Source organism: Electrophorus electricus, chromosome 14, assembly GCF_041902795.1.
Source record: "Electrophorus electricus isolate QZ-2024a chromosome 14, ASM4190279v1, whole genome shotgun sequence".
NCBI classification, from domain to species: domain Eukaryota; kingdom Metazoa; phylum Chordata; class Actinopteri; order Gymnotiformes; family Gymnotidae; genus Electrophorus; species Electrophorus electricus.
In genome coordinates, this window is record NC_137510.1 from 2,915,001 (window position 1) to 2,940,000 (window position 25,000).

General features: G+C 47.1%; 1 long non-coding RNA gene across 1 annotated transcript in view; it reads left to right on the top strand.

The window, feature by feature from the left end:
- The window catches only part of LOC118242159 (uncharacterized), a 28,695-nt gene extending 5,355 nt beyond the window's left edge, over positions 1-23,340 (top strand). The window contains exon 3 of the long non-coding RNA XR_004776603.2: positions 19,537-23,340. This is a non-coding gene — a long non-coding RNA (uncharacterized LOC118242159). The remainder of the gene's footprint in view (positions 1-19,536) is intronic.
- The last annotated feature ends 1,660 nt before the right edge of the window (positions 23,341-25,000 follow it).

Genomic DNA, 25,000 nt, shown 5'->3' on the forward strand with positions numbered 1-25,000 from the left:
CACAGCTTCAGCCTGGCTACACAGACACAGCTTCAGCCCAGAGACACAGACACAGCTTCAGCCTGGTGATGCAGCCATAAACACACACACACACTTACACATGAAGCACATGTAGCATACAACACCAAAAAGGGCTTGGAGACGCAATGCTGGCAGCTTTTTCTGGGGGCCCAGGGGAGAAAGTGTAGAAGAGGACAGAAGCTCAGGGTTGTGTTGGGCCTGCCACTGCACAGGCTGAGGGACCCAGAGAGCCCATCACACACACACACACACACACACACACACACACACACACACACAGACTACACGGATGTGCAGCCTGGAGAGTGTTAGTGGTTGGCCATTTTGATGTATGTTAGAATATTAGGTTTTGGCAGATCTTCTGTCTAACTAGACATTCTCATTTACCTTGAATGGATAGAATAACTATTTTAGAGGGGATTCTCACTGCTGTCTCTACATTCTAGCGGCACACTCGAGCTGTCGCCACGGAAACATGACTTACACTCCCGCACATTATTCAGCACACGGCCAGCGCAATTTTGAGGCAGTGATCTTTGACACATCCTCTCAGACGTCTGAGCAATGTTTATTTAATGTCCCTCCGACCTGCTCAGCCGTCACCACGGTAACTAGGACCATTTGTGAACCTCCCACTACTGCGGAACACGCCAGAGGTTGATGGTGGACACCCACAGATGAGTCAGCATTCCGGCACACGGAGTGCCTATGTGCCGCTGGGCTGAGTCATGACTGTCATGCTCTGGTCCAGATTTGCCAAATGTGGTTCCTCAATGTGACAAACACCCAGCTGGGCAGCTCCTTTTCACCTGGGCTCAGAATGTCCCCACAGTGAATTAACCAGCCTACCAGCCAGTCAACCAGCCCATCAGCCCACCAGCCAGTCAACCAGCCCATCAGCCCACCAGCCAGTCAACCAGCCCATCAGCCCACCAGCCAGTCAACCATCCCATCAGCCCACCAGCCAGCAACCAGTACACCAGCCCATCAGCCCACCAGCCAGTCAACCAGCCCATCAGCCCACCAGCCAGTCAACCATCCAATCAGCCCACCAGCCAGCAACCAGTCCACCAGCCCATCAGCCCACCAGCCAGTCAACCAGCCCATCAGCCCACCAGCCAGCAACCAGTCCACCAGCCCATCAGCCCACCAGCCAGTCAACCAACCCATCAGCCCATCAGCCAACTAACCAGCCCATCAGCCCACCAGCCCATCAGCCCAGCCCATCAGCCTACCGTGTGAGGTTGCATGTGTACGTGTGTGTGTGTGTGTGTGTGTGTGTGTGTGTGTGTGTGTGTGTGTGTGCCTCTGCACAGGTCTACCCTCTGGCTACATATGAATAATGTCTGGCATTTAAGAGGAAGTTACTTTAGAAGGAGGTTGGTGATGTGCGCACTCAGCAAATACATACATGCACACGCACTCATGCGCGCGCACGCACACACACACACACACACACACACACACACACACACACACACTATGGATTAACCACTCTTAGTAAAAAATGAGTGACACATCACTGCAAAGGAAATGCAGAACCTTATCTTTGTTATCTAACAAAGCTTTCTGATGTCGAACCCCCTGAAATAGCGACAAAACGTGCCAAGCGACCACGACCTCGCCTCTGACGTCCCGGCAACCACAGGAGCAAATTCCCATAAAATGATTTAATCGTAGCGTGTTTTACAAAAGACGGTTATCAGATGCGTGGAGCTGAGTCTCCTGTCCGGACCGTATGGAGGACTTCATCGAGCTCCAGGGCTTCCTGTGGTTCTCCAGTTTGGGTGGCATTTAAAAAGCGTCGTTGCCAAGGAAACAAAACAAAAGGCGAAACTATCTCTTTTTCTTTGAAAGAAGAGAACGACAAGGGTTATTATCGAGACCTGAAAATTTGGAGTCTGATTTTCTTCTATAGCATGCGCTTCACTGGGGACTTTGTCTCAGAACATATAACTGGAGCCACAGCTAGTGTGTGTGTGTGTGTGTGTGTGTGTGTGTGTGTGTGCGTGTGGGTGCGAGCGTGCGTGTGTGTGTGTATGCGTGCGTGTGTGCGTGCGTGTGTGCGTGTGTGTGTGTGTGCGTGCGTGCGTGTGGGCGTGCGTGTGTGCGTGCGTGTGTGTGTGTGCGTGCGTGTGTGTGTGTGCGTGCGTGTGTGCGTGCGTGTGTGTGTGCGGGCGTGCGTGTGTGTGTGTGTGCGCGCGTGTGTGTATGCGTGCGTGTGTGTGTGTGTATGCGTGCGTGTGTGCGTGCGTGTGTGCGTGCGTGTGTGTGTATGCGTGCGTGTGTGTGTGTATGCGTGCGTGTGTGCGTGCGTGCGTACGTGCGTGCGTGCGTGTGTGCGTGCGTGCGTGTGTGTGTGTGGGCGTGCGTGCGTGTGTGTGTGCAGGCGTGCGTGTGTGTGTGTGTGCGTGCGTGTGTGCGTGCGTGTGTGTGCGTGCGTGCGTGCGTGTGTATGCGTGCGTGTTTGTTGCAGTGCTCGATGCTTTGGGCGCCATGTACCTGTGTTTAACCTGACATGTTAGGACATACTGCTTCCCTGCGCCCGTAGGGAACGGCGTTCCCAACGCATCTCCCGTTCAGATACCGTCCCTGTGCCTTCTGCTCCCTTTACGCGATATCCACTCATGACTTGTAAATCAACGGTATCTGATGACAGAGGAGAGGAAGAAGACACTTCACACGGAGGAGTTCAAATGCACTTTGAAATGTGGCACGTGTTCCGAGCAGGTGCAGCTTCCTGCTTTCCTGCTGCACTCATCTGCTCCCACGGAGCTGTCACTCATTCAGAGGCCTTCCCCCCCCCCAGGGAGATCCCAGCCAGTTTTGCATAAACAGCAAAAGAAACAAGCAAACTCACATATGATTTCACCTTGTTCCTCTTTTTGTTTCATACTTTTATTGGTCCCCCCCACCACCCCGAGTCCTGCAGCATACAATCCATTGAATTGAGGGTAGCGTGTGCCACAATACAGTGAAGGTAGCGTGTGCGATGTTCTAGTCAGGGTAGTGTGTGCCATGCTCCAGTGAGCGTAGTGTGTGCCATGCTCCAGTCAGGGTAGTGTGTGCGATGTTCTAGTCAGGGTAGCGTGTGCCATGCTCCAGTGAGCGTAGTGTGTGCCATGCTCCAGTCAGGGTAGTGTGTGCCATGCTGCAGTGAGGGTAGTGTGTGCCATGCTGCAGTGAGGGTAGTGTGTGCCATGCTGCAGTGAGGGTAGTGTGTGCCATGCTCCAGTGAGTGTAGCGTGTGCCATGCTCCAGTGAGCGTAGTGTGTGCCATGCTCCAGTCAGGGTAGTGTGTGCCATGCTGCAGTGAGGGTAGTGTGTGCCATGTTCCAGTGAGGGTAGTGTGTGCCATGTTCCAGTGAGCGTAGCGTGTGCCATGCTCCAGTGAGGGTAGTGTGTGCCATGCTCCAGTGAGGGTAGTGTGTGCCATGCTCCAGTGAGGGTAGTGTGTGCCATGTTCCAGTCAGGGTAGCGTGTGCCATGCTCCAGTGAGGGTAGTGTGTGCCATGTTCCAGTCAGGGTAGCGTGTGCCATGCTCCAGTGAGCGTAGCGTGTGCCATGCTCCAGTGAGCGTAGCGTGTGCCATGCTCCAGTGAGCGTAGCGTGTGCCATGCTCCAGTGAGGGTAGTGTGTGCCATGTTCCAGTCAGGGTAGCGTGTGCCATGCTCCAGTGAGGGTAGTGTGTGCCATGTTCCAGTCAGGGTAGCGTGTGCCATGCTCCAGTGAGCGTAGCGTGTGCCATGCTCCAGTCAGGGTAGTGTGTGCCATGCTGCAGTGAGGGTAGTGTGTGCCATGCTCCAGTGAGGGTAGTGTGTGCCATGCTCCAGTCAGGGTAGCGTGTGCTACAGCACTGAATAAAGACTCAGACAGGGAGGACTTAACAGGGGAACTGGGGAAAATCTCACTACTTCATCACTGTCAGACTAATTCCTCCAAAGACCTGCTCCAGAAGCTCTGCTCAGCTACAATTAGCAGGCCGCGAAAGGGAACCCACGGCCTGCCAAAAACACACACAAAAAGCAAAAAACCCACCCAACCGTCTGTGTGTCTGCTCTCGACCGCACCTCCAGACCTTTCTGGTGCTGTCGTGGTATTACTCAGACAATGGGAAATAAGCGGCACCAGCTAACCGCACGTGGTCTTCCACGTGTCCTACTCGAGGCCCGTGGAAATGTGTCAGTTTCAGAGCAAACAGTGCCATGACCGCCCGGAGCCGCTTACGCGAGTGGGACGCTTCCCCCCGGCCCTGCTGACGTCTGCAGGCGCAGACCCGTGGGTTCCTCCTCTCCTCCACCTGGCTGTGTGGTCCCTGCCTCGCTCCAACCAGCCCTGCCACGCCGCGTTTCCGTGGGGTCCGACCGCACGTTCCGCCTGGCGCTCCACCAGCTCCCTGCTGGCATTTCTTGGCCGCACCAAACTTCCAACTCCCTCTCCAAGGCCGAATGAAATTCCCATTAATACAGTTTTCTTTTTCTTTTTTTTGCCTCAGACTTTAGCTGGCGTGCTGAAGAAAGCCAAACAAAACACGGCTTAATTGTACACTCTCAAGAAGTGAGCTGTACCGCTGTAACAGAGCAACTCTCCTCGGTTGTTATTCTTGCCGTTAGATTTTATTTTTTGATTTATGTTTTAATAATAATAAATTGCGGTGTTGGTAAAAGCAAGTTGCCTGAAAGCTTCCCCGCCGCTCTCAGAGAGGAGGCTAAAATAAGCCCTGGTTAGTTTGGACTGTGTAGGCTGCCATTATGTGGTCTGATAGATCCTGTTAGCGCTAAATTTAAGCACGAATGAAGCACCTCGTTGGCATCCAAAGCTCCAGACTGCTCCGAGCGGGGGCGGGAGAGCCGTCTTTTCCTAATTTCATGTTTACAATCCTGCTCAGGCACTAATGCACTACTGTCAGAGTGGAACCAGGGAATTTAATCCCAGACATAAATCAGGATTACATAAGAGATGAACAGTAGGAGAATATGACATGAGACCTGCTGTTTGGTCCAAAAGGAAGTCGCATCCAACCGACCTCTGAGGAGCAGGATGAAACTAAGGACATTAGAGATTAAATTAAAGATATTGGAGGTTAAATTACGGATATTTGAAGTGAAATGAAGGATATCAGAGATGAAATTAAGGAATAGAGCCCATTAGGGCTTGGCTTGCGTGGGACCGTGGTTCGCTCTGTAGGGCAGGTCCGACACACAGACCCGCCGGGTCTTTTACCATGGTAACGTAGGCATGCTCTGTTAGCTACAAACAAAGTCTGACAGGACCAATGAACAAGCCACTCAGAAAGGTGTTTACACCACCATCATGCAAATAATTCTAATCCGATCCGATGTTGAGGAGAAAGAGAGATCTCCATCATGGCAGATGCTGTGAGAGTTTAAATGCCCTGGGACTCAGACTCAAATGTTTATGGAAGCTGCTCAGAAACTGATCACCACGGGAACCGGTTAGGTTCCACAGACAGAAGTGGCCACCCTCCCCACCCACTCGCTACAGTCCACATTGTTTTTGAACAATCGCTGCTAATTTGCCATCTGGTTTGAGGCCTGCTGTTCTCAGAGTTGGGTTAGGGGCTTTGTGTGTCAGTCATTAAGGAGTTCTGTCAGGGATGGGCTGGCCTAAGTGTGGGCGTAAGGGGCGTGTGAGTGTGTGTGTGGCAGTGGATACAGAGACTATGAATAATGGGATCTCTGTTTGTGTGTGTGTGTGTTTTACTTGAGACCACCGTACTGTAGGTGCAAAATAGTGAATTCATAGATGAGGTTAAAGTGCAGAAAATCATTTTGAACTGAACAGTATGTGCATGTGCACGGTGTGACCCATATATTAGTGCTCTGTGGAAGCCACTGTATCTGGGAGGGAAGGTTCTTCCCCCTTATGCTGTGGTGTTTAATTCATGACCAAAAATAAAATATTTGTTTGCTTGGTATATGTCCTCTATGAAGGTTTGAATCATGTGTGCTTGTGCTAGCTTTCTCTCTCTCTCTCTCTCTCTCTCTCTCTCTCTCTCTCTCTCTTACTGTGTGTGAGTATGTTTGTGCATGCATGCGTGTGTGCGTGTGTGTGTATGCGTGCGTGTGTGTGTGTGTGTGCGTGTGTGCGTACGTGACTAACACAGGCCCTCCTCTGTGCTGATGAATGTGTTCCAGCTCACTGATCCATACACCTCTGCCCCATATACATGTATGTATGCAACATACATAAGCCCACCTGAAAGAGAGAGGGAGGGAGAGAGAGAGAGAGAACACTAGAGAGGAAGAGAGAGGGTATGTGTGAGAGAAAGAAAGAGTGGGAGAGAATTAAATGGGGGGAGAGAAATGGTAGAGAGAGAGAGATGGGGAGAGAGAGAGAGAGAGAGAGAGAGAGAGAGAGAGAGAGAGAGAGAGAGAGAGAGAGTAAGTTGATGTATTTTGAAGACTGGATCTTGCTGAGCAGATTCACATTTGTCTTAAAATAGTGTGTAATGCTGTAGCAATTAGAGAAAACACCGACCCCAGAACAGTCACTTACCTCCGCGCATCACTGACGCCAGAACAGTCACTGACCCAAGAACAGTCACTGACCTCAGTGCAATCACTGACCCCAGAACAGTCACTGACCCAAGAACAGTCACTGACCTCAGTGAAATCACTGACCCCACCGCAATCAATCACTGTCCCTGGTGCAATCACTCATGCAACCATAAACACTGACCCCAGACCAGTCACAGACCCAAGTGTAATCACTGGCCCCAGCACTGTGTAATTTTTCTGAGCTACAGTCTTACTCAGCTCACCTGCCCCATTGCTCAGTGGAAGACTGGCTGTTGTTTCCTGTTTTTTGTGGCTTCTCTTTCCATAGTTTGTGTGGCGAGATCTTATAAAAGTGAATTCATATCTGCTCACATCTCTGAAAGTTATCATTTCTGCAGAATTTCTGCATGTTCAAAGTTGATGCAGGGCTGGGTATGTTATACCTTAAATACAACAAATTGTCAAGCACATTGTACTTGTACCTAATTGTTTTATGCTTAAAAACTTAAAAACTACAGGTTTTCTTTTTTGTAATGGTCTTTTTATTTGTTCACACTGAATATCTTACAGTAGTAATGATATTATCAAATGAATGTCAATTTTGTTCATTACACTGTGATGCAAACCAGCATAAAGCAGCATAATTCAGGATACGACAGTGTGAGGTGTGTCTTTTAGCTGAAGGTAAATATTGTTGAATAATTTGTTTATCGCCAAGTCAACTACTGACACATACGATTATATTATTTTATATATTCTATTTAAAATTAGTTCTAGATTCATGCAGACACTTCTGCTTGCCACCTTAACAAAAATCCATATTAAAAAGTCCTGGAAGCCTCTCTGGGCTTCCGTGTGGACCATGGCCTAGTGTTCAGAGTGCATTTCTGATGTTTTAGGCTCTACTCAGCCCAGCAAACACACAGCTGGCGTTTAAAGTTAAAGAACTACCAAACGTAATACGTTGAATTGCCTGTTTCATAAAAATACATTTATGCATCGTCTGCTGCAGGGGACCCACCAGAAATCCTGCAAAACGATATGATGCGAACATATAAACGCAGACGTGATGGATTTAACCAATTTCTCCCATATCAAGTCTCTTCTGATCTGTAAATCTTCAAATATGTGTCTAAACATTAAAGAACTAGAGTGATAATGTTTAAAATTATGGCGAACATTAATCGGAAAAGATTTTTGTTTTTATCATCGGCCTGAGTCAGATAGTTATGAACGGTGGGAAAGATAAACACTATCAGGAGACAGAGATGGTAGAAATTCCCCTTCTGTCGTTCTTATCTCAGCCTGCAAAGAAAACCTGGCAGAAAAGGGTTGATCTCTGTTCAGTCCAGATCTGTCCGCCTGGTCTGTGACTGACATAGTCTTTTTTTCTCCAGAACTATCATTTAATTCCTGCAGATCCTGTCAGCGCAAACAAACTTCCTCAAACTTTTTTTTTTTTTTTTTTCAGTTTTACCTCAGGCAAAAGTTATCTCTGTCACATATGCATTTGAAGACATGTTCCATTGTTGTCACATGCAATATTTATAGCAAGTTGTTTTTCTTTTGAGAGGAGAAAGACAGTAAGATCCGCTTAATAACACAGACGAGATCACATCAGTCAGTCGGGTTTGTAGAGCCTCGTCCCGGCACGGCCAGCCATGACAGCTTAGCAATCTACATGTCAATTTTGCTTAATTGGCCAAACAGAGTACAGTGTGTCTTCTGACAGCCTTCGGAACACAGGCAGAGATCTGCCATCGCTTCACTGTTAGGCAGTGTACTGTCTGTCTCCCTGTGCAAAAAAAGCTTTTTCTTGGTGAAATGTTAAAGAATCTGATGTGGGCCCCTGGCATTGGTTTGTCAAGGTGCGTGAGGTTGTACCTGTGTGCAACGCTAAAACAAGGAAGAAGTGTAGCACAGTTTTTCACAATTATAAACACACTTTTCTTTCACACAACAACTATCAAATTCTTTCCCATAGTTATATTCAGACCATTTCATTGGTTATCTGCCCTGGTTAATAGGTAACAGCTTTCCTGGGTGAGTGGACAGAGCAGGAAGTGCACTTTTCTTTCTAGTTGAATAACTGTCCTCCAGTTTGCAGTGACCACACCCCCAACCAGGCCTGCAACGACCACACCTCCAACCAATCAGCGGTAACCGTTACCCCTTTGATTGCTGACCCCCAGGACACCAATCAAGGTATAAGACAGATGAGTAGTCCTGTCTTTAAATACATATATCACTTTTATACCACTACACCAATTACACTTTTAACCTAGACAAGGTTGTAACCCCGGCAACCATGAAGAGGAATAGGAAGGTTGGATCCAAAATGGCTCCTCTTCCTGTCTAGTGCTTACTACCAGTCCAATGTCTGATGCTAAGTAATCCTTGGCCTTAATTTGAGTTTCCCTGTGAAGCCAGAGTCCAATCAGTGAAGTTACCCCTCGTCAGACCTGCTGATCCACCCAAAACGCACCTGGATTACAGCGGAGCTCCGGGTTCTCCGAGCCGCCCTTAGGTCAGCATGAGGAGGGGGCGTGGCCACTGAACTAGGAAGCAGAAGACACAGAAGAACCACGTGTCCATCACCCCGAAACTCAAGACACCACATCTGGAGGCACGACAGCTGGGTAGCTCTGAAGTCCTCCTGGCATACATCCTAAACGCCTGTCAATCTGCCGCGCTTTGCAATGCAAATGAGGCCTATTTAGTCAGGCCCTCGGGAGAAAAAAAGATTACAAATTTAGGGGAAAACTGTGATGAATGGAATAAAATATGTGAAGGTTTTTATTCTGTCGACATTCTGCTCTGCTCATGGCTATAACATAAATGTGTGCCAACAGATTCAGTTATAGGAGTTTGTCCACTTTATTGGAATTAAGTTATTTAACATGAATAACTCATACTAAACAGTGATTTTGAAAATATTTTAATATTTATATATTTAATATTTTTTTATTGTATCCTAATTTGGATAAACATCCTGATGTGTCCACCCCCAACCAATCTACAGTGACCACACCCCCAACCAATCTACAGTGACCACACCTCCAACCAATCTATAGTGACCACACCCCCAACCAATCTACAGTGACCACACCCCCAACCAGTCTGAAGTGACCACACATGAAGTAATATGGAGCATATTGCATGTCAGTAATGATAAAGTAGAAATACTATAGTGTTGTTTTGGCCGAGACACCAATTCCGATGTCTAGTAGTCTGAGAGTCTACTCGTCTGAGAGTCTACTGGTCTCAGCAACTTACAGCTGCAGCACCTACAAGTGAAAAAGAAACTCACAGACTTGCCCCCACTTGATTTTAATTGGTCTGCTGGTCTGAGAGTCTGCATTCCTTTGCTTTCGCTCTCTCTCTGTCTCTCTGTCTCTGTCTCTCTCTCTGTCTCTCTCTCTCTCTCTCTGTCTCTCTCTCCGTTTGTCCATCCATTCAGGCATCAAGCTACACACTGTGCTCAGCAGTGATGTGATTGGCAGCCCCCCCCCCCCCCCCCCCACACACACACACTGGGCTTGCCTGGGTCAGGCAGCTGCTTAAACAACACTGATTGGGAGCAGTTCTGTTTGACCTTTAACCCTTCTTAACCACTTCCCCCTCTTCCATTCTCTCTCTCTCTCCCTCTCTCTCTCGCTCTCTCTCTCCCTCTCTCTCTCTCTCTCTCTCTCTCCCTCTCTCTCTCTCATCCAGCTCTGAGAGAGTGAGACACAGTCATGTTTGTAATTGGCCCTCTTCAGTAGGCTCTGTTATTTGTAGGGCTCTGTGTCTACACAAGTAGCCATCAGCTTAGCAGCATCCTTAAGAAAGAGAGAGAGAGAGAGAGAGAGAGAGAGAGAGAGAGAGGGAGAGAGAGAGAGTGTGAGAGGAAACATATGTTTCCCTGAGCCATGAGGACTTAATAAATCCTGAGTGGGTGATTAAGGCTTTGGCCTTAGTTCACATTTGAATAATCCCAGTGAAATCTTACCGATGGTTTATGTGGATTGATTTCATGGCATTGTTTTTCAGAGAACTAGCAGTGTTCCCAAAAATGACGTGCCTCACTCTGTGATTATCCCAGCCTGTAATTAACCTGGTTAACACCAAGATGGGCGGGTTCGAAAGCACAGAAGGACAGACACTCCCTTGGGTCCTTCCGTGGCTGAAACTGCCCTTGTGTGGAGAAAGAAGAGATATCACATTTTCTTTAATGGAACTACAATGGGGGGGTAGAGCTGAGAGAGAGAGAGAGAGAGAGAGAGAGAGAGATAGATAGAGAGAGAGAGAGAGAGAGAGAGAGAGAGTGTGACAGAACACGTGTATAGGGTACAAACCGCTTGGCTCTTGACTGCGTGGGTATTTTTGGTCTGGCGAGGTGGGGGGACACCTCAGATGTCTGGTGCTAGGGGCCTCCAGCTGTGCAGGAGGCCTTCGGAACTTGTCATCACATCAGGAGGCACCCGCAGGAGGACACACACACGCACGCGCACACACACACACGCGCACGCGTGCGCAAACACACACACACGTGCCGCGCTGGCAGAGTTTCTCACTGGAGACTCATTGCAGAGGAGAAGTGGGCAATATATGAGAAGTGAACGTCTTCCATTTATCTTGTTAGGGACTGGCAGAGAGAGACAGAGAGACAGAGAGAGACAGAGAGACGGGGGGATAGAGAGAGAGAGAGAGAGAGAGAGAGAGAGAGAGAGAGAGAGAGAGAGAATGCAAATTACAAATTAAATCCAGTAGAAATGGAATCCAGTGTATGTCCTATTTAAATGAAAATAAACACACTTCTCTACTCCTAGTAACTGTGGTAGAGTGGTTAGACACACTCCTGTAGTCCTGGGTAACTGTGGTAGGGTGATTAGACAATGAATGGCAGATGTGTCTAAGATTGATGACCTCAAAGGAAGTGACCTGTGGTGAAGCTGTTTGTCACTCATTAGTCCTCACCTAACTGATGCAAATTCTAGCAGAGACACAGGGGAGCAGAGACGTAGAGGAGCAGAGACATAGGGGAGCAGAGACCGAGGGGAGCAGAGACCTAACGCCTCCCGTGAAACACTACCTAGTAGACAGCCAGCTAACATTACTCTGTGCTGTACGAAATAATCAGACAGTTTTAGTGGAATAGTGCATGTATGTGCATGTTATTAACCCGATTCTCTTCATTCTGAGAAGTTTGTAGGTAGTTTGGAACATATGTTTAAGAAATACAGTAAATGCATTCACACGTGTTTGTGTGCATGTACCTTCATTTGCATGTGTGTGTGTTTGTGTGTTTGTGGATGTGTGTGTATATTTGTTCATGTGTGTGTGTTAATTTGTTTGTGTGTGGTGTGGGTGTGTCTGTGTGTGTGTGTTAGGATGTGATGTGTTTGGGTGTGTTAGGATGAGTTGTGTGTTTGTGTGCGATATATGTTTGTGTGATTGAGGGTGTGATTCATGTTTATGTTTGTGTGTGTGTGTCTGTGTGTGTAGAGGTTAGCGAGAGTTGTAGACACTGGTGAATAGATTGATATGGCCGGTCAGAATGCACCATCCTGAAGGTCAGAGTTCTCACATTGTGTTGCTAACTGTGTGATTTCCATACTACTGGGAGAGAAGAAAGGACGTGTGTGTGTGTGTGTGGGAGTGAGTGAGTGTGTTTAGACACATTTATGTGTTTTCCCACAACTGTGTTGTACTGGGTCAGAAATAGCAGCAAACTTTGCTCTGCTGTCGGCTTCCACTGCGTTTGGTTTGACATTCTAATTGCCACATGGCTGAACAAAATGTCATGAAACTCCAGAACTGAACATGCCATCGAACCAAAAGGCTACGAATAGAACAAACCAGGTCTGTTCAACCTAACACGAGATACAGGGGAACACAGATGAAGAACCAGAAAGAGATGAAGGGATAGGGAGAGAAGGGGTGTGTGTGAGAGAGAGAAAGAGAGATGGAGAGAATGAAAAAGGCAGAGAGATGGACTGAATGAAAGGGTTGAAAAAAGGTAGAAGAAGAGGGAAAGAGTTAAATATACCAGTGCAGAGTTAAATATACCAGCAGTTAAATACCAGCACAGAGTTAAATATACCAGCAGAGTTAAATACCAGCGCAGAGTTAAATATACCAGCAGAGTTAAATACCAGCGCAGAGTTAAATATACCAGCAGAGTTAAATACCAGCGCAGAGTTAAATATACCAGCACAGAGTTAAATACCAGCGCAGAGTTAAATATACCAGCACAGAGTTAAATATACCAGCAGAGTTAAATACCAGCGCAGAGTTAAATACCAGCACAGAGTTAAATATACCAGCAGAGTTAAATACCAGCGCAGAGTTAAATACCAGCGCTGAGTTAAATATACCAGCACAGAGTTAAATACCAGCGCAGAGTTAAATACCAGCACAGGGTTAAATATACCAGCAGAGTTAAATACCAGCACAGTTAAATACCAGCGCAGAGTTAAATATATCAGCAGAGTTAAATACCAGCACAGAGTTAAATATATAAGCAGAGTTAAATACCAGCGCAGAGTTAAATATACCAGCAGAGTTAAATACCAGTGCAGAGTTAAATATACCAGCAGAGTTAAATACCAGTGCAGAGTTAAATATACTAGCAGAGTTAAATACCAGTGCAGAGTTAAATACCAGCACAGAGTTAAATATACCAGCAGAGTTAAATACCAGCCCAGAGTTAAATATACCAGCAGAGTTATATACCAGTGCAGAGTTAAATATACTAGCAGAGTTAAATACCAGCACAGAGTTAAATATACCAGCAGAGTTAAATACCAGCACAGAGTTAAATATACCAGCAAGGTTAAATACCAGCATAGAGTTAAATATACCAGCAGAGTTAAATACCAGCGCAGAGTTAAATATACCAGCAGAGTTAAATACCAGTGCAGAGTTAAATATACCAGCAGAGTTAAATACCAACACAGGGTTAAATATACCAGCAGAGTCAAATACCAGCAGAGAGTTAAATATACCAGCAGAGTTAAATTCCAGCACAGTTAAATATGCCAGCAGAGTTCAATACCCCAGTGCAGAGTTAAACACACCAGCACAGAGTTAAATACACTAGTGCAGAGTTAAATACACCAGTGCAGAGTAAAACACACCAGCACAGAGTTAAATACACCAGTGCAGAGTTAAATACACTAGTGCAGAGTTAAATACACCAGCACAGAGTTAAACACACCAGTGCAGAGTTAAATAAACCAGTGCAGAGTAAAACACACCAGCACAGAGTTAAATACACCAGCACAGAGTTAAATACACCAGCACAGAGTTAAACACACCAGCACAGTTAAATACACCAGCCCAGAGTTAAATACACCAGTGCAGAATTAAACACACCAGCACAGTGTTAAATACACCAGCACAGAGTTAAACACACCAGCACAGAGTTAAATACACAGTTAAACACACCAGCACAGAGTTAAATACACCAGCACAGAGCCAAACACACCAGCACAGAGTTAAATACACCAGCACAGAGCCAAACACACCAGCACAGAGTTAAATACACCAGCACAGAGTTAAACACACAGAGTTAAATACACCAACACAGACAGACTGACTGAGTGGTAGGTAGACAGACAGACTGACTGAGGGGTAGGCGGATAGACAGTCTGAGGGGTAGGTAGACAGACAGACTGGGGGGGGCGGATAGACTGACTGAGGGGTAGGCAGACAGACAGACTGAGGGGTAGGCAGACAAATGGACTGAGGGGTAGGTAGACAGAGAGACTGAGGGGTAGGTAGACAGACAGACAGACTGAGGGGTAGGTGGATAGACAGACTAAGGGGTAGGTAGACAGGCAGTATGAGGGATAGGCAGACAGAAAGACTGAGGGGTGGGTGGACAGACAATTACATTTTTGTGTTTGACAGATGATTTTATCCAGGGAGACTTACAATTTCAATCATGTTAGCAAGGTAGGTGAGTGCAGTGCTAGGAGTGCTTGCCCAAGGATTCTTATTAGCATGGCATGGTGCGCTTGCCTGCATGGGGCTTGAACCCCAGCGCCCCCTGGGAGAGGCAGCATTGTGCCAGTGTTGTTGAGACGGGCAGACAGAAAGGAAGATGAGCAGACATACAGAAAGGCGTATTGGCAGACAGACAGAGAGAAGGATGGGCGCACACACACGTGACAGACTGGCAGAAAGACAGACAGGACGACGTGCAGACACACAAATAGGTTAGGATGAGCAAGACAGACAGACAGGTAGGTAGGAGATGGGCAAGACAGACAGACAAGTGGATTGGCAGACAGGCAGAACATAGCTGGGCCAGTCAGACAGACAGATGAATGGGCAGACAGTCAGACAGACAGACAGACAGACAGGCAGGCAGATGGAAAATGCCCCTGGCTGGTCTTCCTCTAGCTTCATACTTCCAGGATTATGTGTGAATATTAACAATATGAAGCAGAAGACAGATTAAGATGCCCATCACTCAGCACTGAGGCTCCACGCTGTGTGTGCAGCAACTGGTCTGTGAGGCCAAACATACCCTCAATTAACCCCTGAACCGCCTTTGGCAGGTCCTGATTGGCTGTCTGCCACTCTTTAGCAACATCATCAAACAGGGACAGAGCTATGGAGCTGCTGGGTGGTAATAACTCAGGGTCTTAGCCTCAGTTAGGCAGTTAGGCAAATTAACAGAAAAAAGGAGGAAGGAGATAATCAAACTCTACACACACTGGGTCTCATGAACAGTGCCGCGTGCTAAAGACGCTTCCCAGCGTACCGCACACCCAAGGTGGTTCGGAATACGAATCTCACACAAACATCCTACCAAGTTAATTGGAAAACACCATGTGAGTCAAACTTGCACAGTGATGAAACCAAGTCCATCAGAAGCTGACATTTCTACAGTTCTCTCCAGCCTCTTACACCCACCCCCCACCGCGCGCATGGCAACCTGCTTGAGAATGAACTCATACCTAATCACGGGAGGTTAATTGCAAAGCTGACCACCAATACTTAGCTCTGTTGGCTCAGCTTAGCAGGCAGCCAAATAACGCTGTTTATTTGCATTTAGAGTTCGACCACTGGCATAATCACCTCTCAGCCATTAACAAAGGTATGGATAGAGAAGACCATGAGGCACTGAAGCTGTGTTCCAGAATCCAGACCTAATGTAGACTATGACCCTCCCACAGGACCTAATGCAGACTATGACCGTAACACAGGACCTAATGCAGACTATGACCCTAACACAGGACCTAATGTAGACTATGATCCTAACACATGACCTAATGTAGACTATGACCCTAACACAGAACCTAATGTAGACCTACCCTCTGTCTGAAGGATTACAGTACAGCAGTCAAAGATATGATGTCTCAATAAAACACCATTAGCCTAAAAACCAAAACTCCACGACGACAGGGAAAATTAATATGTGGAAGTATGTCACACTCACGCACATTAATCAAGACTGATTCCTAAATCATGCCCTGTGAGGCCTGTTTATAGTGGCTGCTAATTACATTTTCCCTCAAACTGTATTTCTTATCAGATGGTAATTGTAAACATGTGGCTTGCTGTTTGGATGTTCCAATCAAGTAAGTGTTTACACAGGGAATTGTCTAGACAACACAAGCTTTGTCTATGACTAACAAGGTTGTATATACACACAGTAAGATCAAGTTAATCAAATTAGCATAGGTAATGTTCGGCGCAATAGCTACCAAGCTGGCTAACCAATAGACTGGATGTCAGTTTATGAGGATTCTATCAAAACAAATGTCTAATTGTGCATGAGACATGCGACTACATAGGTTGTAGTGTGACATTAAGTCCTACCACGAAATGGGACGAGTGTTATGAATTTCTATATTCTGACATCATGAATCTTTCTGACAGAGAATCATTTTTAAAATGAGAAGAGAGTAAAGTCTCTAACCAAAAGCTCTACAGATGATTTGGCTTCGGTTTACAATGAACCTGCAGGCCCTGTGCAGCCTTCCTTCATTCCTGCTAAATCAGACCTGCAGCTTGAAGAGAGAGAGAGAGAGAGAGAGAGAGAGAGAGAGAGAGAGAGAGAGAGAGAGAGAGAGACAGGATAACAGACAAGGAGAGAGAGAGAGATACAGGCTAACATGCAGAGAGAGAAAGACGGAGAGAGAGAGAGAGAGAGAAAGAGAGAGGCTAACAAACAGGCAGACAGAGAGAGAGACAGGCTAACAGGCTAGCAGAGAGAGAGAGCGAGAGAGAGAGAGAGAGAGAAAGAGAAAGAGAGGGAGAGAGAGAGAGGGTGAGAGAGAGAAAGAGAGAGAGAGAGAGAGAGAGAAAGAGAGAGAGAGAGAGAGAGAGAGAGAGAGAGAGAGAGAGAGATAGGCTAACAGGCTAGCAGAGAGAGAGAGAGAGAGAGAGAGAGAGAGAGAGATAGGCTAACAGGCTAGCAGAGAGAGAGAGAGAGAGAGAGAGAGAGAGAGAGAGAGAGAGAGAGGCTAACAGGCTAGCAGAGAGAGAGAGAGAGAGAGAGGCTAACAGGCTAGCAGAGAGAGAGAGAGAGAGAGAGAGAGAGAGAGAGAGAGGCTAACAGGCTAGCAGAGAGAGAGAGAGAGAGAGAGAGAGAGAGAGAGAGAGGCTAACAGGCTAGCAGAGAGAGAGAGAGAGAGAGAGAGAGAGAGAGAGAGAGAGGCTAACAGGCTAGCAGAGAGAGAGAGAGAGAGAGAGGCTAACAGGCTAGCAGAGAGAGAGAGAGAGAGAGAGAGAGAGGCTAACAGGCTAGCAGAGAAGGCTGCCTGGCGTGTGGCAGGGCTCTTGACAGGCACAGTGGACAATGCACCCGCCCCTCTGCGCCCCTATTAAAGTGGCCCTTAGCCTCCAGGCCAGCGGATTAGTGTGAATACACTCATTTCCCCAGGTAGCGGATTTGCCTTCCATTATTCGGCCTGGGCTCACGGATCCCTTTTCAGCCATACCAGCAGAGGTCAATTATCCGCAAGGCTGAGTCAGGTATTCTCCCGTAATTGGAAAGTTCATAACAGCCACTGCCATCTGGTGAGGTAAACTTCGAGATTTGGGTTTCAGAATAAGAGTGTAATGAAGTTGTTTGAGCTAAGGTGGGCGGGAACTAGCACAGGCTGTTGGAGGGGGGCGTAGGGAGATTTTTGCAGCATGGTCTGAAATTAAGGACTGTTAAAGTGAAAAATCAGCGATCGTCATGCCGACTGCACAGAGGAGGAAAAGCGTGCGATATTGTGCTCGACAGAGAGGAAGTGCACCGAAAGGGCGAGATTTTGCCTCCGGGTCGTGAGCGCTGACGTCATTTTTTTCAGTTCTTTTTTCTGGGCAGAATTCAGGGAAAAGCCAGTGAAGGTGCATGCAGGAAGGATGAAGCAGAGTGAACGCAAAACGCACGCGTGACGACTGTAAACAAAAGAGTGGAGTCGATCGAAACATCGATTATACACACGGCTTGCTCCTCTCGCCTCTTCCTCTCTCCTAACATCCTCCTTTCATACATATTTCATGGCCCATGTGAGGGCCCATGGTCACCTGTCTGGGGACACTGACCGATGTCTGTCCTGCCTGACTCCAGACCACTGTAGAAGGGGTGGAGTCTGGTGGGGTCTCCCCTCCTTGCTGCCCTTCCCCCCAACAGGGCCCCATCTGTTGGGCGTCTTGGGTGCAGGGTCCGGATAGCTGGTCGGCTGCTGGTAGTGATAATATTCCATGTTTTGGATGCACCCGCCGCAGGCTGCTGGATCTGCTGGAGGTTTGACTTGCGCTTGGATGGCTGTCCGGATGACGGCGTGACGGCGTAGGGGACATGCTGGAACGTAAACCGTGACGTAAACAGTCAGCTTGATGGTCTGGGCTGCAAGAGACTCCGCGAAACACGGCTTAGCAGAAAGAGATGTATGACTCAGCAAACCAATTTGGTGGAAAATAACAAGACTAATTATCATGCAACTACAGCTCGGGTAAATAAATAAAGAGCCGGGGGAAACGTTCAGAGAGGTGATAGGATGGCGAATCTCATGGGCTAATTAGTGCAGTGTTAGGCAGGAGGCCCCGCGGGCCGTACGCGTGGGGCGCGCCTCTCTCCGGAGGACCAGTACCGCTCTGACATCCAGGCCCCTGGATATAATAACCCACCAATATTTGGCCCAGAGAAAAAAAGAAGAATCCAGATCGTTCTGCCCCACAATCCCCCTCTGCTGTGTTTTCTGCAGCAGGGACTCAGTGTCCCTGGGTTTGCGACAGTCTCAGCCTGTCCAATTACTGGTTTTTGCTGCCATTAAGGTCAGATCATTAACTCTGGGATGAATCCGCGCTCAGTCGCGGCTCGGAGGGGCGGGGCTAATTTTAGCAAAGGAACTCTGCTTGTTTTGGCTTCAGTTAGGGATCTCGCGCGACGGAACTCCTGCTGGGGGAACTCGCACGCCGCCTCCTGCCTGCGGTTTGCTGTCGCTCAGAGTCGTCAGGTGAAAGGATCAACAAACCGTAAAATTGAGCGGCAATAATCAGAGCCTGTGGCGTTGGGGAGAGGCAGCCGGGAGACAGGGAGCGCCGTTATTCCGAGAGCATGATGCTCCTCTCTCTCTCTCTGTCTCTCTTGTGTGCTCCTCTTTCCCAGCTAATCAGGTGCTGCCAGCCAGCCGAGAGAGCGGAGTGCATTAATGACGCCCAGAATGCACGCTTCTCTGGGAATGACGCACGTGTCACTGACTGAAGTCAATGAGGAGAAAGAAATTAAACACGTGATCACCAGGATCAGCAGATCCCTCTCCGAGAGCAAAGTTAAATGAGCCTCTGTGTGTGTGTGTGTGTGTGTTTGTCTATGTATGTGCGTGTTTATGAATGCATGTGTGCCTGTGTCTGTGTATGTGTTTGTGTGTGTGTGTGTGTTCATACATCCATGTGTGTATGGCTGTTATCATGTGTATACACTTTGTACGAGAGCCCAAATTAATCTGTCTATGTAGTAGTCATGTCTTCCTTCTTATCAACCTTCCTATTAAACATGCAGACGTTTGGGCATCACTGTTGGAACACTGCACACTAATACGACTCCAGACTCTCTCCCTGGGCTGGACGACTGGAGAAACATGCTCCGGTTGGGACAGCCAGCCAGCATTCCGAATGTGTAGGACTGGGACAAAGCGAAATACTCAACAATTGGTAAACCTTTTCAGCTTCGTCCATAAGACTTCAAACACACAGGACCAACCTTCAAGACTGCTGGACTACTGCAATGTCTGTCTGCCTCAACCCAACATTCTCTCACTCTGAGAGGAGAGACAGTGACTAAAGCACCACCCTGCACCTCCACCCAACAGGGTCTCTGCATCCTCTACGTTCTCCATCCGTTTTAATCAAGGGCTACAGAATTGATATGCTTCACTCACTCTCTGCAATAAATATTTCAGCCCTTGCAATGAACAACCATATATCAGCCATTTTCCCTTCTTGTGTAATCAGATATTTTAGTTTTTGATTTTCTACAACAGTTACATTAAAATTCCATTAAAATTCGAAATATGTTTTATTTAGACTTACCTTTCTTCATTCATGTGGGCATTTAAAAATAAAACTTTATATTATTTATATTAGTTTTATTTTATATTATTAAGAGCAGTATATGGACATATATGGTTTTTCATTGCAAGGGCTCATTTGGCAAACAGATAAGAAAATAGTGTTGCAAAACCAAACAATGAAAGTGGTATTACTTATGTACACATACAACATATGACATACATATGCATACAAAACATGTTACATATACATGCTAAACATATTACATACAAGCTACATACAAGTTAAATGCATATAATATATACACTAGCAAAAACACAGAATGTGCAGAACTTTGTGTATCTAAAAATAATTTTCTTTAGAAAGGAAATTTCATTGTGTAACTGTACAACAAGCAAAAACAACATAAGCCTGTGACATGTGACCTATGACCTGTGTCGATTCTCCAGAGCAGAAATGTTTTTGCCAGAGCTGTATGTACATTGTGGCCAAGTACAGAGCAGACTGAAATATGACTCAGTGTGTTACACACTGAAATTTCACTGTGTGTTACAGACCGAAATATCACTACGTGTTACAGACTGAAATATGGCTGTGCGTGTTACAGGCTGAAATATGGCTGGTTGTGTAACAGGCTGAAATATTGCTGGGTGTGTTACAGGCTGAAATATGGCTGGTTGTGTAACAGGCTGGAATATTGCTGGGTGTGTTAGAAGCTGAAATATGGCGGTGTGTTACAGGCTGTCCTTCAGCAGGGCAGTGCTCAGAGCTGAAAGCTGACAGCATGTGCATAGCGGGTCCCTCCTGCGGCTCTATTGCCAACGTATACATGAACATGTACTCATTTACACAAACACACATTCTCAGGCACGCACTCACCTACTCACATACACACACACACACACACACACACACACAGAGCCTCAGGTGTGGCTCCAAGGTAAAAGCGGATGATGGAGACTCTTAGGAATTTTGAAGGGACTCTTTTTTTTGATGAGCCAGACAGTGTGGAGATGGGCTAAAGGCATCTGCATGCCAAGCTGCAGCTCTGAGGGAATTTCACCGCTTGCCTTTAGAGAAGAAGCACAAGCTCGCACAGCGACTCTGACATCTCACAGCAGACGCAAATGGCCCCTTAAATCAACACATTTCCCATGGTGCAACAGTGAACACCTTTATTTTTGCATCCAGGGACAAAATGCTGAAATGAGAGCATGCAGGAAATTCAGAGAGGCGATTGAGTGTGACGCTGTTTTCTTTGGCTTGCCTCTGAGGAACGCTGAGGAATTATGGAGTGAGTTTGCACTTCAGAATTATGGAGTGAGTTTTTCCAGACTTTTCCTTATGGTCACCACAGAAGGCAGCAAAGGCCCAGGAGATCGTCTCATTTCCTGTCAGAGTGTGCATGCCACACAAAAACACACATGCGCACGCATGCACGCAAACACACGCGCACACGCGCACACACACACCACTGCAGCACATGCTAATTCAGAACTGCACATCTCATTTTTTTCTGATCAAGACGTGAGAGAGGTATGACCTAAAACTGGAATATGGGGAATCAGTGGAACTCCCCGTGTTAGTCAGGAGCTGGAAAGAACTAGCACACACTGCTGTTGTTTACGAAAGACGTAGACACACACACACACACACACACACACACACACGCCACTCTGCTGTGTATGAAAGACCCAAACTCGATGCTTGATTCATTCTTTGTTTCTCTTCTTGTTTTCTAAATTTAATACAAACTGGTGAGTGGAACAGAGATGTGCCGAAACCAGGTCAAGACCCGCAGCCCATGCGGGACGTGCAGGCATTACAGGGAAACGGTCCTTGCTTCACAACCGTACAAACTGGGCTTCACTTTTCCTGGCCGCCAGAAATTACTGGCGTGATGTCATTACTGCAACAGAGCCCAGTGTCTCCTGTTACACTCGCCGGGTGCTTGGGACCGACTCTACGAGCCCTTTCTCAGTTTAGTGCGGTATCCTAATACCAGAGCCTTTCTCCATGCTAAAGGAAAGAAAGCGAGAGTAATATTTTGCATTGAGTCTCCGCTCCCTGAGACACACGTAAATGAATTTGTTTCTAAAGTTTCACGATGGAGTGCAGCATGAGAGGGAACGACAACAACCAAAACAGCATCACAGAGGAGAGTATCAATTATCCAGCTTCATGGAGGAGAGTATCAATTATCCAGCTTCACGGAGGAGGGTATCAATTATCCGGCTTCACGGAGGAGGGTATCAATTATCCGGCTTCACGGAGGAGGGTATCAATTATCCGGCTTCCCCAGACGTTTGCGTGCTAAGCGCAGCCCGCTCCCTGGCTGTGGGACGCTGTTCCTCGTTATCTGCTTCTAAACGAGGAGGCAGTGGTGGAAGTGCCAATCAGGAGCAGAGGGCTTCACTCTCCCCCGTTTCCCCAAGAAAGCTCCCACTTTGCCGACAGTAGCGGGGGGCCGCTGGTAGAAGCCGGCTAATGAGCGCTCTGTTAAGAGGAGAGCTTCCGTCTTTCCCCCCGACGCTCAGAAAGCATTCCTCTGGGCCGGCTCGGAATTCTCCAAAACAACCACAACAGCAACAAGAACAGCAGCAGTAGCAGCAGTAGCAGGCTGTGGGCAGTGAGATTAACTAACAGACGTAAAGAAATATAGTGCTGTTTAGAAATACAGGAGATGGAGGCTGTTCAGGTTCCTCAGTGCAAAGCAGCCAAAGTCAGCAGGGAACTTTACCCAGGGTCACCCAGGCTATACCATACTATGAGTCACATGATCGGTGAGGATCATAGTCACATGATTGGTGAGGGATGAAGTCACATGATCAGTGAGCAAGGAAGTCACATGATCAATCGGGGCTGGATCATCTGGATCGAGGGCCGGATCTCTTGATCAGCTTCTGTGGAGTCCACAGGCCTGGGTCACATGACTGAATGTTTAAAGCTCGCAGAACTGTGCGCTGTTCCTGAGGGATCAGAGTACGCAACAACATTCGTGACTTTTGTCTACGGTAACGAATGCCAGTAAAAATGATTACAGGAATGTAATCACCATGATTGCAGAATAAGCAGAAATGAATTGATGATCAGCAGGAATGTAATCAGGATTACAGATTACAGATTACAGATGTGTGAAGTTACCGGTGATAAATGCACATATAGGAAAACACTCATTTTATTAATAGAAACAAAGGAAATATATATTTAAAACTATTGTCATTTCTAGTGCATATCTATGGTAGCAGGCTGGCGAAAGTTAACCAACTTTGATTAGATTATTAACAAATAGTGATTACAGCAGCTATAAACAATTTTGTACATGTATATATATATATATATATATATATATATATATATATATATATATATATATATATATATTGTCATTGCATTTACCCTGTTTGTGTATATATTTCAGTATGCTGGCAGAAGCCTGCAACACGCTCTGCAACCTCTCCCCTCTGGAAAAGGCAAAACGCTTCAAAGTAAATAATTAACCTTGGGAGGTTATGAAGTTTCACAACAAAAGGTTACAGGCCAGTTCAGTCTCTGGGTAGACCCTTCCAGAATTATGCATAACAAGGCAATAATGTTTTGATTTAATGTTAGTTTGTACTGAAATGGGACTCAATATATCCCATTCTGTCCCAAACATTAAAATACCCAGAACAAGAACATGATTTTTTCTGTTTCTCGAAACAGCTGCAAAAAGCATCATCTAAGCAATTTCAGACCTCAGGCCAAAACCAACAACCTTGCCACACAGAAAAACAACACGCATTCACCTCATAACGCAGGCAGGAGTCTTTTTTACCCATAACACCTTTCAGTTTGTACACCAGTACAGCGTCACGTTGGAAGCGGCACCGTCACATGGCGGCCAGGCAGACAGGGACGTGTTTAGAAGAGTCAGACATGGAAAAACAAACATGTGGGCCTGAACTTTTGCCCTCTGCCCAGAAACCTGCGTCTGCTCTTCCACTAACCATCGCAAACAAACCGGAGGGCAGTTGCTGTTTGCATAATTGTTTGGCAAGAAAACGTTCAGCATGGCGTGTTTACCTTGGCACGGGACGCGAGACGTTAAACCTTGAGAGAAGATCAGGCGTCACGCGGGGAGTTAAAAATGGTTTTGCAATTAAACTTTCGGTGCAGCCTCTCACTGGGACCGGAGCCCAAATTCTCTGCGAAAAAGGACTAATCTAATGTCAGGGCCTCCGGTACCGATGAACATATACGACTGCCTTAATTAGGAACGGGAACCCATTCCCAGCTCGGTAACGTAGAGAGATGTTGGACGTGGAGCTGGTGTGTGTCCGTGCCCAGGCTGATACAGATGGTATCAGGAGAAGGGTAAAGGGTCCATGAGGGGCTCTGGAACAAACACAAAGAGCAAACAGACAAACATTACTGACCCTCCAGGCCAGTCATCCATCTTCCCCCTAATCACCACCCTGTGACCCTGAAGGTCAGTTCAGACAACATAAGCTCAGCCAGGCAGCGACGCATGCTCAGGTTAACACACACCTCTCGGACGGCGTTTATGGCTTCTGAACCTGTGACCTCACCGTTCGCGCTGAGTGTCAGCGTCTGCTTAGAGTGCAGTTGTCCAACCAAGCGCCAGTTGGTTAAAGGCAAACAGGACGGCCTTTCCACATAATTCATTCCTGCAGACAGCTCTCTCTCTCTCTCTCTCTCTCTCTCTCTCTCTCGCTCTCTCTCTCTCTCTCTGGAAGGATGCCCTTAGTATTGCACCCCACACCACACACACCCAGCCATGGAAGTTGGCAAAACCCCATCAGAAAATATTTCCAAAACTTCCCTGTGCAGCTGTGCCTCCCATTTGTCACATCTTGTCTTCGGCTGCCGGAAGCTCGGCCTCCCTTCTCACCCCAGGACACTGCTCTGATTACAGGGACACCGGTGTGTGGCGTAGGACAGGGCCAGCCACA